This window comes from Spea bombifrons, chromosome 2 (genome assembly GCF_027358695.1).
Source record: "Spea bombifrons isolate aSpeBom1 chromosome 2, aSpeBom1.2.pri, whole genome shotgun sequence".
In the NCBI taxonomy this organism is placed as follows: Eukaryota; Metazoa; Chordata; class Amphibia; order Anura; family Pelobatidae; genus Spea; species Spea bombifrons.
In genome coordinates, this window is record NC_071088.1 from 64,076,410 (window position 1) to 64,093,681 (window position 17,272).

The window sequence follows — 17,272 nt, forward strand, 5'->3', positions numbered from 1 at the left end:
AGTTTTACAGGTAGATACATCTACCTAAATGTTAATAATATTTATTATTTTAATTTTCTTTATTTTCTATTTATTTGGAGAGTTAGCATTCTAGCACTATAATTTTGCGAATATTTATTATCTGTAGTCTTAATATATTACATTACAAATAATAATTTTGGGTAAAGGAATATTACTACACACTAGAAATATACACTGTAATAATTTATTTATTATTATTGATTAATTAATTCTATTAATAGTGAACTTATCACATAATAATGAAGTGGCAGTACATTAAATGCCTTTGGCACCTTATACCCGCTAAATCGTAATTAATTGCTACTTACAATAACATATTTTGCTTGACGTAGTAATCTATTTATTATTTAACTTTATTAAAAATGAAATCAATATATAATAATGAAACGGTAGCACATTAAATACCTCTAGTATTCTAGTTTTGCTCATTTGCACTTAATTATCACTTATAATAATTAAAAATAAGTTTGGGAAATATGTAAGTTTAATGCACTACTTGGCTAAATTTTTTTATATATTTTGTATCTTTATATTGCTTAAATAATATATTATTTATTTAATTTATATTTAAATGTGTAATAAATTATTTATTAGTATTACTGATTAACTAACCCTATTAATAATGAATTTATTATATAATAATGAAACTGTTTCATACTAAACCTCCTTAGCACTTAACACTTATCTACTTGCACTTAATTGTTTAAATGATATATTATATTATTTATCTACTTAATTTATATATAATTTTGTAATGATTTACTCATTATTATTACTGATTAAATTTATTAATAATGAATATATTATATAACAATGAATTGGCTACACACTAAATTTCTTTAGTATTCATATTTGCTTATTTACACTTAATTACTATTTACAATAAGGTATTATTTGATGAAATAACTTATTTATTATTATTACTATTGACGAATTAATTCTATTAATAATGATAGCACTTTATAATAATAAAATCGCGGCGCACTAAAGGCCTTGAGCACTTTACTTTTGCTCATCTGCACTTAATTATCTATTGATCAGTTTTATTAACAATGAAAGTATTATATAATAATCAAACGGCGGCACATTAAATGCCCCGACTTATTAGTGTTTAAATAATAAATTATATTATTTATTTACCTAATTTATATTTAACTTTGTAATACTTACCTGTTATTATTATGGATTGGTTAGTTTTATTTTATTAATAATGCATTTATTATATAACAATGAAATAGTTGCACATTGAATCCTTTTAGCACTTTACACCTGCTTATTTGCACTTAATTATTATCTTTAATGTATTTATTTGATGAAATAATTTACTTATTATTATTACTACTGATTAATTAATTTTATTAATAAGAAAGTATTATATAATAATAAATCGCGGCACATTAAAACGTTTTGAGCATTTTATCTTCGCTCATTTGCACCTATCACTTATAACATTTAAAATATAAGTTTGAGGAAATAATAATGAACTTACTATTTAGCAATGAAGTGGTAGCATATTAAACCTCTTTAGCATTTTATATTTGTTTACTTGAAGCGGGTCTATTGGTGCCTAGACATTATTTCATTTTTTTTTTTTTCTGTATATTAAAGGTCTCCTTATGTTGGCACCTACGCATGAACTCGCCCAATCTAATGATGGGGCAAAAGACGCATGAAAGATTTTCATGTGTAAATTGTATAAATGCTTTGTTTTTTGTTGTCTGTGTATGTTTTGACAGTAAACCAAAGTTGAGGAGGGAGGAAGAGGGCTTAATATTATTTAATATTTATGACACTTAAACTTGTTTCTATTAATTGCCAAGGTTTAAATTCCCCACATAAAAGAGGTTTCTTATACGATATGTTAATTAGAGAACACATAGACATATGTTTTGTGCAAGAAACACATTGGAAAAAAGGAGCTTCCCTTCATTGGACTTATAAGAAATATCCTGTTACTACTCACTCCAGTTTAACTGGGAAAAAAAAGAGGAGTTGCAATCTTGATAAATAAAAATTAAGTTTGAACAGATACATATGGAATTAGACCATGAAGCTAGATACATTATTCTCCTTTGTAAGTTGAATGATGTGACTTACACTTTAGTTAATATATATGCACCAAATATATCTACGGTTAGATTTTTGGATAAAACTTTTGAGAAAGTCCATGCTATTTCAAAAGGTTTCTTGGTAATTGGAGGAGATATGAATTGCATATTAGACGTTAAATTGGATAAGAGTTTTATGCACGGTACTTATCCAAACTTAAAGTTGAAATCCTTAGCTAACTAATTTTCTTTGTGTCTTGCTCGGAATAATTTGTTTGATATATGGAGAACGTATAATCCATCTGTGAAGGAGTTTACGCATTATTCTGTTAGGCATCACTCGTATTCCAGAATTGATATGTTTTTTTCAGACAACAAATCTTTAGAAATTTATGAGTCGCCTACTATAGGAAATTTGACCTGGTCTGACCATGCACCTATCTTTATAAAAATCAAAAACAATGAAGAGTTTAAAATAAAATCTAATTGGAGGCTTAATGAATCCCTTCTGCTTTCACGTGACTTCAAGGAACAGCTTAGGAATCTGGCTAAAAACTTTATTGAGACCAACGATAATGGCACAGTCTCGCTTGCTACTCTTTGGTGCGCTTTTAAATGCACCATGCGGGGCTACCTCATAAAACAGGGAGCACATATAAAGAAAATGAAAGGCGCGACTCTAACAGATTTATATATTAAGCTGGCACAGTTAGAAGCTAGTAATAAAATAAGACCTTCAAATCTCTTATACACAGACATAAAAGAAACTCAATGTAAGATTAAAGAGAGACTGACGGAGAACATTAATAAAAATCTCTTATTCCTTAAACAGGATTGGTATTACAGCAGTAACAGGGCCAGTAAGAATTTAACAAAAAAAATTAAAAATAAGTTAGCTAAAAGTAGAATTAATAAGATGGTATATAACGGTAAAACCTATTTATCTCCAAAATTAATTGGAGAAGCTTTCAAAGATTATTATAGTACATTATATAATTTACCCATAGTCAATAAGGATAAAATACAGATAAGTGCATTTCTTAACGCCTTAAATTTACCCAAATTATCTAAAGAAAAATTGGAAAACTTAAATCTACCTATTCAACTTTCTGAAATAAATATTATAATAAGAAATCTACCTAAATCCAAGGCTCCTGGCCCAGATGGATTTTCAGCTCCTTTTTATCAACTATTGGATCCTATAATATCTCCATTATTACTGAAAGTATTTAGAGAAATTCCATTAGGGAAAGAGTTCCCGTCGGAAATGTTACAGACCGCAATAATTCCTATCCCAAAGATTGGGAAAGATTTGAGTAAAGTTTCAAATTATCGCCCTATTTCTCTTATTAATCTTGACATTAAAATATTTTCAAAAATTCTAGCTAACAGATTAGCTGCTGTTATGCAGGACTTGATCCATTCAGACCAAACGGGCTTTATATTGGGTAGGAGTGGTGAAGATAACACCCGTAGGATATTAAATCTTATACATGAAATACACTTCAATAATACGCCGGCAGTCTTCTTAGCCTTAAATGCGGAGAAGGCTTTTGACCGGGTGAGTTGGCCTTTTCTGGAAGAAACTTTAAAAATGTTTGGCCTGAATGGACAATTTCTGGATAATATTATGGCACTGTATAAAAATCTGCAAGCAAAGATCTCAGCCTTCTTAGCCTTAGATGCAGAGAAGGCTTTTGACCGGGTGAGTTGGCCTTTTCTGGAAGAAACTTTAAAAATGTTTGGCCTGAATGGACAATTTCTGGATAATATTATGGCACTGTATAAAAATCTGCAAGCAAAGATCTCAGGTTCAAATTTAAATTCGACTATTTTTCCTATCAATAATGGGACAAGACAAGGATGCCCTTTAGCTCCACTATTGTATGCCCTCTCTATTGAACCCCTTGCGACGATAATACGCCGGTCGGAAAAAATCTCTGGAATAACAATAGGCCCATATGAACACAAAATCTCTTTATATGCAGATGATATTCTCCTCACTTTATCTTTACCTGAAATATCACTTTCAGAGACATTGGAAAGTATTAAGGAATATGCAGTATATTCTAACTATAAATTGAATTTAGACAAATCTCAGATCATTGATTTTAATATGGACTGCTCTAGATTTGAAGAAATTAAAAGTAACTTTGCCTTTTTATGGGAACAAAACCATATCGACTATCTAGGCATTAAGATATATCAGAATCTTAGAGATACTGTAATTAATAATTATACTATTCTTCTGGAAACTCTTAGAAATCAACTTACACAATGGAAAGGCTTAGAAATATCATGGTTAGGTAGACTAAATACATTAAAGTCGTATGTCCTTCCAAAATTAATTTACTTATTTAGAGATATTCCTTTAGCAGTTCCAGTAAAAATTCTAAATCAATTTGAAAAATTATTTTACTCATTTGCATGGTTGGGTAAAAAACCGAGGATTTCACGAATAATACTTACCAAAAGTCTCTCACAGACCAGTCTTAACTTCCCCAACTTACGTATTCTCCATCAAATTTGTCTTTTTGGTCATTTTTTGGCATGGGATACAAAACGAGAACTGAATCTTCCATGGTATGGATACGAGAGATGGAAGTGTCATAATTTAGATCCATATCTTTTGTACTGGTTTAATATAAAGGGAATAAACGACTTAGAGATTGTTAACCCAATCGTTTCGGATATCTTGACCAACATGATTAACTTTAAGAAAAAATTTGGTATAACTGAGTCTTCTTCGATATTTACTCCTTTAATAGCCTTGCAAAATTTAATAAAAGATATCGATTTAAGACCCTGGTTTTTACAAGGAGCGGTTACATTAGAGGACATCTGGTCTTCTACGGGCCTAGCTTCCTTTAAAGAAATACAAATTAAATATTCTTTCTTGAGCAAAGAAATTTTCCCATATTTAAGGATTAGAAACTTTATTAAATATAATCCGGTCAAACCTCTGGCAAATCTGGATAGGTTTTTGAATAGACATTATAAAAGAAATACAACTATGCGAATAATCAAATTGCTTGAACAAGAATCTATTCCAGATAAACCTAATACTATTTTAAAATGGGAAACGGATCTGGGAATTTCTTATCCACCTGATATTTGGGCCGCAGCTTGGATTAATACAAGAAAGGCGATACATTGTATAAATTTGCATGAACCATTCTTTAAACTCCTTCACAGATGGTATTACGTTCCGACATCTTTACATAAAATGTATGGATCCACTTCCAACAAATGTTGGAGATGTAAATTAGAATTAGGATCCATGCTACATATCTGGTGGGAATGTGACAAACTTTCCAATATGAAACGTAAGGTTGTTGAATTATTTAGGAACCTATTTGGGATCGACTTTATATTGCACCCTCAAACTTTTTTATTTCATATTGACATATCCTTGCAAAATAAATCAAATCGATATTTGGCCATTAACATTCTGGCCGCTATCAAAATCTGTATGGCAAGAAATTGGAAAATGGAACAAGGACCGTCATGGTCTCAAGTAATTACTCAGGTAAATTATCAATATAATATGGAAAAACAATTCTATAGGATACATAGTAATATCAATAACTATGAGGTTATCTGGCTTCCATGACAAAGATTGATTTCGGAGACCGACTTATTATAACTGAGACTCCTCTTTCCTCTCTTTTCTTCCTTCTCTTTTTTACCTTGGCAAATTATTATTATTTTTATTATTAGTAAATCAACGATATTCTCTCTTCCTCCCTCCCGCAGCTTTGTTTATAATATTAGACTATGATAATCTTAACTTACTGTCACTTGTATGTATGCTAGATATTTTATTCTGTAAAATTTTTACTCTTGAGACATAGTAATGGAAGATTCTGTTTTGTTATATGTTTGTACTGGTCAAATTTTATATGTAATAAAACCTAAAAAAAAAAAAAAATGGTACATGAGTCAATCTTCTAATTAATTAGAACATTGTTAGCCGGACTCCTGAATCTCAAGGTTAGCAAACAATGTTGATACCCTTGTCAGAGGCACCATACTTAAACATATGGTACGTTAGTTACTGCTCTAATTAATTAGACCCTACTTAGCTACACCAATAAATCTCAAGGTCTTTGAGAGGCAATAGTCTTACAAAAAAAAAACGATCAAGAGTTGCTACTCATATCAGATTTATCCTCCTGAAGTAAGACCTTCAAATCGCAAGGTTAGCAGCAATGGAATCAATCGTGACACCTTTTGATGAGGCATTTGTCTCTAATAAACTACATACAAGTTCTAATTTATTTATTTATTTATTAGAACCTAATTTGCTACAGCTATCAAATCTCAATGTTGGGAGCAATGGAATAACTTATGATACCCTGTGTGGAGGCACCAATCTCTAACAAACAGTACACAAGTTCATGCTCTAATTAATTAGAACCTCCTTAACTAGACCCCCAAAACTCAAGGATAGCAACGATGGAGTAGATATTGATAGCCTCTGAGAGGCTGAGAGGGAACCTTCTCCACCAAAAATAGTATGCCAGTTGCTGCTCCTATCAGGTACAACAACCTGAGCTTGGACTCTCAAATTAAAAGGTAAGCATAAATGGAAGGACTCATGTCATGCTCCAAAAAATGGTACACAAGTAAGTGTTCTAGTCATTTACCAGCTCTTTAGCTAGAAACCCTTAATCTTAACGTCAGCAACAACTGAATGAAACTTGATGCCCTTTGAAAGGCAACAGTATTCTCAAAAATGGTACATTAGTTGCTGCTCCTATGAGACACACATCTTGAGATTGCTTTTTAATGTCAGAAGCAATGGAACGACTCATGATACCCTTTGTGGAGGCATCAGTCTTTAACATAGGGTTAATGCTCTAATTAAAACCCACTAGCTAGTTGTCTAAATCTCAAGTATAGCAACAATGGAGTGGATTTTGATACCCTTTGAGAGGAAAAAGTATCCACAAAAATGTTACAAAGGTTGCTGCTCCTATCAGATACAATGTCCTAAACTAGGAGCCTGAAATTTAAATGTCAGCAGCGATGGAATTACTGATGATACCCTTTGTGGAGGCACCAATCTCTAACAAACAGTACACAAGTTCATCCTCTAACTAATTAGAACCTCCTTAACTAGACCCCCAAAACCCAAGGATAGCAACGATGAAGTAGATTTTGATAGCCTCTGAGAGGCAACCTTCTCCACCAAAAATAGTATGCCAGTTGCTGCTCCTATCAGATACAACATTCTGAGCTTGGACTCTCAAATTAAAACGTAAGCATAAATGGAAGGACTCATGCCATGCTCCAAAAAATGGTACACAAGTAAGTGTTCTAGTCAGTTACCAGCTCTTTAGCTAGAAACCCTTAATCTTAACATCAGCAACAACTGAATGAAACTTGATGCCCTTTGAAAGGCAACAGTATTCTCAAAAATGGTACAGTAGTTGCTGCTCCTATGAGACACACATCTTGAGATTGCTTCTTAATGTCAGAAGCAATGGAATGACTCATGATACCCTTTGTGGAGGCATCAGTCTTTAACATAGGGTACACAAGTTAATGTTCCAATTAAAACCCACTAGCTAGTTGTCTAAATCTCAAGGATAGCAACAATGGAGTGGATTTTGATACCCTTTGAGAGGAAAAAGTATCCACAAAAATGTTACAAAGGTTGCTGCTCCTATCAGATACAATGTCCTAAACTAGGACCCTGAAATCTAAATGTCAGCAGCAATGGAATGACTGATGATACCCTTTGTGGAGGAACCAATCTCTAACAAACAGTATACAAGTTCATCCTCTAACTAATTAGAACCTCCTTAACTAGACTCCCAAAACTTAAGGATACCAACGATGAAGTAGATATTGATAGCCTCTGAGAGGCAACCTTCTCCACCAATAATAGTATGCCAGTTGCTGCTCCTATCAGGTACAACATTCTGAGCTTGGACTCTCAAATTAAAACGTAAGCATAAATGGAAGGACTCATGTCATGCTCCAAAAAATGGTACACAAGTAAGTGTTCTAGTCATTTACCAGCTCTTTAGCTAGAAACTCTTAATCTTAACGTCAGCAACAACTGAATGAAACTTGATGCCCTTTGAAAGGCAACAGTATTCTCAAAAATGGTACATTAGTTGCTGCTCCTATGAGACACACATCTTGAGATTGCTTCTTAATGTCAGAAGCAATGGAACGACTCATGATACCCTTTGTGGAGGCATCAGTCTTTAACAGAGGGTACACAAGTTAATTCTCTAATTAAAACCCACTAGCTAGTTGTCTAAATCTCAAGGATAGCAACAATGGAGTGGATTTTGATACCCTTTGAGAGGAAAAAGTATCCACAAAAAGGTTACAAAGGTTGCTGCTCCTATCAGATACAATGTCCTAAACTAGGACCCTGAAATCTAAATGTCAGCAGCAATGGAATGACTGATGATACCCTTCATGGAGGCATCAGTTTCCAAAAACTGGTTCAGATGTTACTGCTCTAATCATTCAAAACCTATTTAGCTAGAATGCCTAAATCTCAAGGCCAGCAGCAATTGAGTTGATCGGGATACCCTTTGCAGAGGCACTCGTCTCTAATAAATGGCACACGATATGCTGCTTTACTCAGACTAAACCTCCTGAGCTAGAATCCCCACATTGGAAGATCAGTAATAATAGAAACAATGTTGATAAAGACTTTTGCCTCTGCCAAGGTTAACAAGTGGTACATGACTTAATGATCTAACCAACTATACCCTCCTTAGCTAGCCCCCGAAATATAAAGGATAGCAACAATGGATTGGATAAATGGTACCTTATTTGCTGATCTACTCATTTAGAACATATTTAGCTAGATTTCCTATCTCTCAAGGTCAGAAACAATAGAGTAGATCATGATACCTTTTGGTAAGGCACAAGTCTCTAATAAATGACACAAGAGTTGATTTACTACTCAGTCTGAACCTCCTGAGCTAAAATCCCCAAATTTGCAGATCAGTAACAATAGATACAATATTAATACCTTTGGCAGAGGCACCAGTCTTCAAAAAATGGTCCATGAGTCAATCTTCTAATTAATTAGAACATTGTTAGCTAGACTCCTGAATCTCAAGGTTAGCAAACAATGTTGATACCCTTGTCAGAGGCACCATACGTAAACATATGGTACGTTAGTTACTGCTCTAATTAATTAGACCCTACTTAGCTACACCAATAAATCTCAAGGTCTTTGAGAGGCAATAGCCTTACAAAAAAAAAAAAAAAATCAAGAGTTGCTACTCATATCAGATTTATCCTCCTGAAGTAAGACCTTCAAATCACAAGGTTAGCAGCAATGGAATCAGTCGTGACACCTTTTGATGAGGCATTTGTCTCTAATAAACTACATACAAGTTCTAATTTATCAATTAGAACCTAATTTGATACAGCTATCAAATCTCAATGTTGGGAGCAATGGAATAACTTATGATACCCTTTGTTGAGGCACCAATCTCTAACAAACAGTACACAAGTTCATGCTCTAATTAATTAGAACCTCCTTAACTAGACCCCCAAAATTCAAGGATAGCAACGATGGAGTAGATATTGATAGCCTCTGAGAGGCAACCTTCTCCACCAAAAATAGTATGCCAGTTGCTGCTCCTATCAGGTACAACAATCTGAGCTTGGACTCTCAAATTAAAAGGTAAGCATAAATGTAAGGACTCATGTCATGCTCCAAAAAATGGTACACAAGTAAGTGTTCTAGTCATTTACCAGCTCTTTAGCTAGAAACCCTTAATCTTAACATCAGCAACAACTGAATGAAACTCGATGCCCTTTGAAAGGCAACAGTATTCTCAAAAATGGTACATTAGTTGCTGCTCCTATGAGACACACATCTTGAGATTGCTTCTTAATGTCAGAAGCAATGGAACGACTCATGATACCCTTTGTGGAGGCATCAGTCTTTAACATAGGGTACACAAGTTAATGCTCTAATTAATTAAAACCCACTAGCTAGTTGTCTAAATCTCAAGGATAGCAACAATGGAGTGGATTTTGATACCCTTTGAGAGGAAAAAGTATCCACAAAAATGTTACAAAGGTTGCTGCTCCTATCAGATACAATGTCCTAAACTAGGACCCTGAAATCTAAATGTCAGCAGCAATGGGATGACTGATGATACCCTTTGTGGAGGCACCAATCTCTAACAAACAGTACACAAGTTCATGCTCTAATTAATTAGAACCTCCTTAACTAGACCCCCAAAACTCAAGGATAGCAAAGATGGAGTAGATATTGATAGCCTCTGAGAGGTACACAAGTTCATCCTCTAACTAATTAGAACCTCCTTAACTAGACCCCCAAAACTCAAGGATAACAACGAAGAAGTAGATATTGAAAGCCTCTGAGAGGCAACCTTCTCCACCAAAAATAGTATGCCTGTTGCTGCTCCTATCAGGTACAACATTTTGAGCTTGTACTCTCAAATTAAAACGTAAGCATAAATGGAAGGACTCATGTCATGCTCCAAAAAATGGTGCACAAGTAAGTGTTCTAGTCATTTACCATCTCTTTAGCTAGAAACCCTTAATCTTAATGTCAGCAACAACTGAATGAAACTTGATGCCCTTTGAAAGGCAACAGTATTCTCAAAAATGGTACAGTAGTTGCTGCTCCTATGAGACACACATCTTGAGATTGCTTCTTAATGTCAGAAGCAATGGAATGACTCAAGATACCCTTTGTGGAGGCATCAGTCTTTAACAGAGGGTACACAAGTTAATTCTCTAATTAAAACCCACTAGCTAGTTGTCTAAATCTCAAGGATAGCAACAATTGAGTGGATTTTGATACCCTTTGAGAGGAAAAAGTTTCCACAAAAATGTTACAAAGGTTGCTGCTCCTATCAGATACAATGTCCTAAACCAGGACCCTGAAATCTAAATGTCAGCAGCAATGGAATGACTGATGATACCCTTCATGGAGGCATCAGTTTCCAAAAACTGGTTCAGATGTTGCTGCTCTAATCATTCAAACCCTATTTAGCTAGAATGCCTAAATCTCAAGGCCAGCAGCAATTGAGTTGATCGGGATACCCTTTGCAGAGGCATTCGTCTCTAATAAATGGCACACGATATGCTGCTTTACTCAGACTAAACTTCCTGAGCTAGAATCCCCAAATTGGAAGATCAGTAATACTAGAAACAATGTTGATAAAGACTTTTGCCTCTGCCAAGGTTAACAAGTGGTACATGACTTAATGATCTAATCAACTATACCCTCCTTAGCTAGCCCCCGAAATATAAAGGATAGCAACAATGGATTGGATAAATGGTACCTAATTTGCTGATCTACTCATTTAGAACATATTTAGCTAGACTTCCTATCTCTCAAGGTCAGAAACAATAGAGTAGATCATGATACCTTTTGGTAAGGCACAAGTCTCTAATAAATGACACAAGAGTTGATTTACTACTCAGTCTGAACCTCCTGAGCTAAAATCCCCAAATTTGCAGATCAGTAACAATAGATACAATATTAATACCTTTGGCAGAGGCACCAGTCTTCAAAAAATGGTACGTGAGTCAATCCTCTAATTAATTAGAACATTGTTAGCTAGACACCTGAATCTCAAGGTTAGCAAACAATGTTGATACCCTTGTCAGAGGCACCATACTTAAACATATGGTACGTTAGTTAATGCTCTAATTAATTAGACCCTACTTAGCTACACCAATAAATCTCAAGGTCTTTGAGAGGCAACAGTCTTACAAAAAAAACAATCAAGAGTTGGTACTCATATCAGATTTATCCTCCTGAAGTAAGACCTTCAAATCGCAAGGTTAGCAGCAATGGAATCAATCATGACACCTTTTGATGAGGCATTTGTCTCTAATAAACTACATACAAGTTCTAATTTATCAATTAGAACCTAATTTGCTACAGCTATCAAATCTCAATGTTGGAAGCAATGGAAAAACGTATGATACCCTTTGTGGAGGCACCAATCTCTAACAAACAGTACACAAGTTAATGCTCTAATTAATTAGAACCTCCTTAACTAGACCCCCAAACCTCAAGCATAGCAACAATGTAGTGGAATGTTACATGAGTCGCTGGGCTAATCCATCAGAAGCTCTTTAGAAACCCCAAATTATGAAGAACAGAATGGATGTTTATACCCAGCATATGGCACAGGAGTAGTAGTATTATACAACTAAAACCTCTCTAACTACAACCCCCAAATCTAAAGGTCAGATTTTAAGTAGTAAACCTTCAAGATCTCACCCATATCCAATGATTTCTGTGCTGTGAAGACGAGTATCAGCTCCAAGGGTGTAGGTGTGAAGATCTGTCAGAGACTGTAGCAGCAGTTACTTGTGGTGACTTCTGTGACATCACAGCGTGATCTCTCTTTGACATTCTTGCTCCAGTCGCAAAGTATAGCATGTTGAACATATTATTAATCTGATAATTACAAAAACAAATAGTTATTTAGATATTTGTTAACAAGCACATTATTTCTATTGTCTATTAGGGTGGAGAAGGTTTTTGATCAATTTTGTAGCTGCATTAGTCTCCAAGAAATGGTACACTAATTGCTGCTCTAATCAATTAGGACCTCCTTTGCTAGAACACCCAAAGCTCATGGTCAGCAGAAATTAAAATGATCTTGGAACCCTTTGCAGAGTCACCAGTCTCCAGCAAATGGTACACGAGATGTGGTTCTAATCATGAGGACCCTCCTTAGCTAGAACCCCCAATTTTCAAGGTCAGCAACAATGGAATAGATCTAGATACAATTCCCAGTCTATAGCAAATGTTACATGAGTCGCTTGGCTAATCCATCAAAAGCTCTTCAGAAGTCCAAAATTATGAAGAAGAGAATGGATCTTCATACCCTTTGTTGAGACACGAGGCTTCAGCAAATGGCACAGGAGTAGTAGTACTATACAACTAAAACCTCTCTAACTACAACCCCCAAATCTAAAAGTCAGATTTTAAGTAATAAACCTCCAAGATCTCACCCATATCCAAGGATTTCTGTGCTGGGATGACGAGTATCAGCTCCAAGGGTGTAGGTGTGAAGATCTGTCAGAGACTGAGATGTGACTGAGCACAAACAGAATGTTGCAGCAGTTACTAGGGGTGACTTCTGTGACATCACAACGTGATCTCTCTTTGACTTTCTTGCTCCAGTCGCAAAGTATAGCATGTTGAACATTTTATTGATCTTATAATTACAAAAACAAAAAGTTATTTAGATATTTTTTAACAATCACATTATTTCTATTGTCTATTAGGGTGCAGTCCCTAAATACTGTATTTTTCTTTCTATCTTACATATTTCTGATATCTATCAAACTAAATCCTTTTATACATTCAATAAAAATGTACATTTTGTGAACTGTATCCACTATTCCCTCTTGTGGATTTAGAGCGCAACAAAATAAAGCCTATCAAAACTTCTTAGAATTTGGTACTGTTCCTTTATCACCCCTACATAAAAGGTGGAGGGCTGTTTGGGGGTCTCTGGTGGTCAAGGATGGTCAATCATTCAGGAGAGGTGCTAAAAGCTCATGGTTCACCCTAACCCAGGGCAAGCGGACCTAGTCACGTCTCGAAGTCACTAAAACAACTGTCTGCTTTTTACTTAGAGCAAATAAAATAATTGTATATAATGTTTTACTTGAGAGAACTCACAGACGTTTTCTTTCAAGCTGCCAATCAGTTGCAAAAAACGAATCCCATTGAAATCAATAGGAGCTCTTTCTGCGCATGGAGGGGTTTATGAAAGCTGGAGCTGGATAGGGAGATGCGTTTGGCCGAACACACCTCTTGCACTGAAAATAGCTGCTGGGCAGGGAAAGGGCAGATACATATGGGGTGATTCTGCTAATTAACCTCCATGCATCTAAAAGGGGACACTATGACAAGTTAAGGGCACCCCACAGCTTTCATACGCATTAATGTGTATGCGATGGCTGGAGTGTTTAAACATGCATGCAACAGGCATAAGCTTGAATATGAAAGAATTTCAAGGACCAAATCAGATACTTTACTGAGTGGGCAGTAGATAAATGGAACAGCCTCCCATCAGAAGTGGCATATATTAATACATTGAGGGGATTTAAGCATGCATGGGTCAGGCATAAAGGTCATGATTCTAAGAGAAGACCAACGACTGATTAAGTATTAAATTCTGAGTCTCTACATCAGGAATAATGTACAGGCTAGATGGGCTGAAAAGCGTTGATTTTCAAAAACCGACAAATCCGTTAAGAATAATCCTAGCAGTCCCAGTCAGGTGCTAACGACGGCACCATGCCGTCACTAGCACTGTCTTACCTTCATGGAGGTCTGTGGACCTCCATCACCACCTACCCCGGCGATCTGACCCTCACACTGAAGGACATCTGCCCGGTGACGTCTCGCGCAATGACGCAATGACGTCACCGCGCAACTTTATTAACAACTGACAATTGTCAGTTAAAGAGGTATGGGGGCATGCTGCTTAGATGCCTGTATCTCAGGTATCTAAGCAGCTACATACCCCTAACATATACCGTTGGAAAGGTAATCGACTCACCTTTCCAACGGTATATAGATTGTAAAAAAAGAATAAAAAAATTTAAGTTAAAAAAAATAAAAATTCAAAAAAAATATTTGGGGGGTCTCTAAAGGCAGATAAAAAAAGATCAAAATTGCCTAGAGACCCCCAAAATAAATTATTTAAACATAAAGTAGTTTAACTTTCCAAAAAAAAAAAAGTTTAAGTATTCTAGCTAAATGATCACTGTGATAGCCAATGTTACCACAACAATCATATAGCTTTAAAAAGTCACATTCCCTTTTTAAAAATGGCCGATACTAATTTTTAATCCTATGATCCCTTTGATCATGGGGTTAAATTTAGCCAACGGTAGAGGGAGGCAATTTTTGAAATCTTGATGAACTGCAAATATTATTAAAATCAGCCATTTAGCCTGTGCGGTACGTGAGTAACCATATCATCCCTGGAGCGCCTTGCATTTTTACTGCAAAACTTATTTTTGCTGTAATAGTGATTTCTTTTCTCCCTTTACCATCATTTCTTTGGGATTGTAAGGGGAAAGAATGGTGTGTGTGCTTCTGTGAGTAAATGTATGGAAAAAATGGCGTGTGCTTCTGTGAGTGAATGGAGATGTGAAAGGCGTGTGAATGGTCAGTAATTAGGGTTGAAGCCTTGACATGGCATTACGGCTCACGTTAGAAGTTAAATTATGGCACAAAAAGTACATATTTGCAAAAACTACACCCCTTGGCGCATCAAATGAGGGGCTGCATGTGTTTCTAGTACAAACCTGGAGTGCGCTAGACACAAATGAACATGTCATTATGGTTAGAAAAAACATATTTTCAAGCCAAAGCAACATGTTCCATCATTATTTGTGCACTCAACTTTTGTCCTAGAAATACATGTAGCCCCTCATTTGAAGCTCCAAGGGGTGTAGTTTCTTAAAATGGATGAATTGTCTGAATGAGGGAGAGCATGAGTTAATATGTGGATGATTTGTCTGAATGAGGGAGAGCATGAGTTAATGTGATTGTGTGTATCATAGATGTATAATTGTGGAAGGGCAAAGATGGCACTAGCAGGATGTTTGAGCCTTGGGGACCAAGATGGCACAGACAGGGTGTATATGGGACAAAGATGGCAAATCGTATGTGTGTTATCTGGGTGCTGGCCAGGTTCTATGTGGGCAGTGTGGTTGGGGTGTGCAACCTGTGATCTATCCCTGTAATTTAGGGGGTTTTAAATATACCTTTAATGCCGTGTTTTTATGTGAATTCCAATTGATCTATACCTGCAAAGCTGGGTTTCTGTGTTATTCTGTAGATCCATATCTGCTATGCTATGTTTCCATACATTATTTATGTATACCTGCAAATACAGGGTTTGTATGTCTTGTTCAGTTGATTAATACCTGCAATGCTGTTTCCATGTATTGATTTGATCTATACCTGCAATGCTACATTTCATATATTATTATTGTATACCTGCAAATACAGGATTTGTATGTCTGATTCTGTTTATTTGATATCTACCTTCAGTGCTGAGATCACAAGTGTATTTCAATTGATCTATACATGCAAAGCTGGGTTTGTGTGTTAATGTGTTAATCTATACCTGCTATCGGCAGCAGGGTCTAATATTTATATATATATATTTATATATATATCGGCAGCAGGGACTAATATTAGGCCCTGAAATCATTTAGTGGAAAAGTTAAGGTATTGTGTTGTTTAAAGGATTTCAAGGATTAGTCGTACTAAATTGTGGCTTCAGGCTTCCCATGTTGAATGATCAAGTATTGTATTGTCCAATAACAAAAGTATCATTCCATAGCACATTACTTTTGGCAATATAAATATATATATATATATATATATATGTGTGTGTGTGTTTTTTCAGTGGTATGATTTAATGGTGGAAATTATTAATGCCCCCCCAGTTTGACTGTGGTATCTTGTGTGCCCCCCTTATATATTGTTTCTAGAGTCGCCACACATGTAAACAGCCTGCGCCTGCCCCCTCCTCATCGCAGCCCTTATGAAACCAACAACATGGGCTGTTTCACAACAAGGGAGGGCAGCCCAGAGACAGCCAATGGGAGGCCACCCCTGCCGGTCACGTGAGCACACACTTTATGTAATGTTGCCGCACATGTTATGTCAGGGGCTCTTTGTGCTTCTTCTTCTTCCCACTTTGTCTCCGCCGGAGTCCGGATCCGCTGCGTGCCAAGCGGGGTGGAGAGTTACCCTCCTGTGACCCATGAATGTCTTTAACTGCCCCTCCTGTCAGCAGGCCCTCTGGAACCCTGTAACTGTAAGATGCGGCCACTCTTTCTGCAAAAGGTGCTTGCGGGGGCCAGCAGTGGACAGGTGCCATGTTTGCAAGCAGAAGCTGAAGCCCAGGGGTGCCCAGGAGCTGAAATGTAACACCCTTTTATGCAACTTGCTGGAGAAGTGCCTGCAGAGCGAAACCAGACTGAACAGGGTGAGAAGCGACCTGCGCGATCTGCTCTCACTCCAGGACCATGAAGAGGCAGCAAAAGTGGCCTCCAGAGGAGTTGCGATGGGTGAGTTTCTGTAGGAGGTGCCATGGGGGGCATTTAAATGTCTATATGTGATCCTCATGATGATATAAGAGTAGATCATATATCACATTATATATGATCATTGCTATTAT